A 3088-nucleotide genomic window follows, 5' to 3' on the forward strand; every position below is an offset into this window, starting at 1 on the left:
TTCGTAACCACTACGCTACCAGAGCTCCTTAAAGAAACAGTTTGGGGTACAGTAAAATAGCTTTGACCCGCAAAAAAAAAAAAAAAAGAGGGCATGGAGGAAGGTAGAATCTCCACTGAGTAGTATCTAATCTGTGTAGGCGGGGCTGTTGAAAGGCAATGTGGATAGGTCTCTTGTGATACAATTGTGAATAATTATTATCAGGACTGATTGTAAGGGTTGGAAATGTAAAGGTAGACATTTTGTAGTAAGGAAGAGAGTGATTAACTTTGCAGTCTAGGAGCGGAGGTCCCTGGGACCATCAAGGGAGAAGAGCAGAGAGCAGTAGCCTACCAAGAGAAGCAGTGACGCCAGAGATGGAGACAGAGATGACGATGTGGAGAGATGGAGCAGCTAGGGACTTTAGACCTAGAGAGGGAGAGGGGCTGTGTGCTGTTGACCAGGGGTAAGCCTTGCAGGGTATACCCTTTGGTTGGTTGATGATGCATGGAGGGGATTGTAACCATGGCAATGAAACTATATACTATAGGATGACTGTAAAGCTAATGTTCTCCCATGTAAACTACCACATAATGTACAATAAAACATTAAAAAAAAGAGAGAGACTGGGTTTTCAGAGATGTCCTCAGAAATCTAGGAGCAAATCACTGAATTACTCAGGTTGGGGGAGGGTCCTGGAAGGCTAGGAGATTCCAGTGGAGCCACCCTACAACAACAAACAGACATTTAAAATAATTTAAATTAGAACTACCTATCACCAGAATCCCTTGCAGTGCTAAGGGATTGAGTGCCTTGCTCCTTCCTGCGCCTGCACTTCACTTGGCTGTTGTTCTGAATCCTCATTCATTACCCTGCATGAGCACCCTCCAGGACTATTTCCCAGAATATTAGAAGGATGTTTAAGAGGTGGTAGGGAAGCTTCATACACCTAGTGTGAAGTGGTTGAACCACACAATTTTGAGATTATTTTAATAAGACGTACACTTCTGGAAGGAATTATATTCAAATAAATCAAACAAAATTAGAGGTGATCTTTATACTTTTGTGTATTTTCCAATATTACGTGGGTATAGCTTAATTTTACTCACTATTCAGTAAATGTTTATTGAGTTGAATACTGTGTTAGCCACTGTTAGTTTGTACCAAACAAACCCTTTGTTATTAGGTACCAATGAGTCAGTTCAGACTTATAGCCACCCTACACACAACAGAATAAAACTCTGTACCATCCTTACAATTGTTATGTTTGAACCCATTGCTGCTGCCATCTCATTGGAGAGGCTTCCTCTTTTTCACTCCACTTTGTCAAGCATGATGTTCTCCTCCTGATAACTTGTCTGCAGTATGAGAGACAAAGTCATACTATCCTAGCTTCTAAGGAGCATTCTGGATGTCTGTTTGAGGACTATAGTATGTTTGATTCAAGTCATAGTATTTTCAATCTCTTCATATGTATGAGTAAATTGGCCAATGAATATGGAAAACCATAAACAATTGATGTATTTGAGTCATAGTGTTAGAGAAGAATATCTACAGTACCATGGACTGCCAGAAGAATAAACAAATCTGTATTGGAAGTTTGAGACTCTTCTGACATCCATTTTGGTCTTTTCTTTTTTCCTTAATGTCTACTTAATGACCTTTGCTTTCTTTCTGTATGATATTTTGATGCCATCGCACAACTCTTCTGGTCTTCGGTCACTGGTGTCTAATGCATCAAATCTATTCTTGAGATGATCTCTAAATTCATATAGGATACGTTCAAGATCATATTTTGGCTGCCACCTAAACTTGCATATGAGCAATTGACAAAACCCTTGGCCTGGTTTTGGCTGGTGATATGTAGTTTTTCCACCATCTCTTTCCACAGATTTCTGTGTATTTCATCTGGTGAGGTTCATGTGTACAGTTCATCTTTTATGTTGTTTAAAAAAGGTATTTGTGATGAAGAAGTCACTGTCTTACAAAATTCTATCATGAGATTGCCAGCATCATTTCTGTCACTAACGCTATATTTTCCAATGATTGATCCTTCCTTTTTGTTTCCAACCTTCACATTCCAATCACTAGTAGTTATCATTATGTTTTGATTGCATGTTTGATCAATTTCCGACTGAAGAAGTTGGTAGAATTCTTAATTTCATCGTTACTGGTTTTAGTAGTTGGTGCATATATTTGAATAATAGTGGCATTATTAAATCATCTTCCTTGTATGCACATGGATATTATCCTATCACAGAGAGCATTATACCTCAAGATAGATTTTGAAATGTGCTTTTTGATGATGAATATGATGTCATTCCTCTTCAATTTGTAGTAAACCGTATGATTATCTGATTCAAAATGGCCTTTTCAGCACATTCATGCCTAGGATCTCAATCTTTATAAATTCTATATCATTTTGACAACTTCCAATTTTCCTAGAGTCATATCTTCTATATTTCATGCTTTGAATATTAATGGAGTTTGCAGCTCTTTCTTCTCATTTTAAGTTGTGCCCCACTAGCAAATGACAGACCAGAAGGTTTTGTCATTATGGTCAACTCTACTTTGAGGAAGCAGCTCTTCATCAGTCATGTTTTGAGGGCTTATCAACCAAAAGGGCTCATCTTTCGGCACTATATCTGACAATGTTCTGCTGTTATTCATAATATTTTTCATCTTCCTGTACTGTATCTGACAATGTTCCATTGCTATTCATAAAGTTTTCAGTGGTAAACATTCAGAAATGGTTCTCCTCTCCTTTTTAGTCTGTCTTAGACTGGTGGCTCAGCTGAAACCTGTCCATTATGGGTGACTTTGCTGGTATTTAAAATACCAGAGACATAGTTTACAATATCGCAGCAACAAGCAAATCACCACAGGAGGACAAGCTGAAGACAAGTGATGGTCTAAACCCTTAGGATACAACAGTGAACACAATAAACAATCCTACCCTTAAGTAGTTTACATTTTAAAAAGAGGGAGATGGAAAATAAACATGTGAATAAATTGTGAAGAATAGAAGGGGAGAAGATCTAAGCAGAAATAAAAAAGCAAGAAAAGGTATAGGGAATTTCTTCCTTCCTTCCTTTTTTCCAGTTTAAAT

The sequence above is a fragment of the Chrysochloris asiatica genome, unplaced genomic scaffold (genome assembly GCF_000296735.1).
Source record: "Chrysochloris asiatica unplaced genomic scaffold, ChrAsi1.0 scaffold00299, whole genome shotgun sequence".
Lineage (NCBI taxonomy): Eukaryota > Metazoa > Chordata > Mammalia > Afrosoricida > Chrysochloridae > Chrysochloris > Chrysochloris asiatica.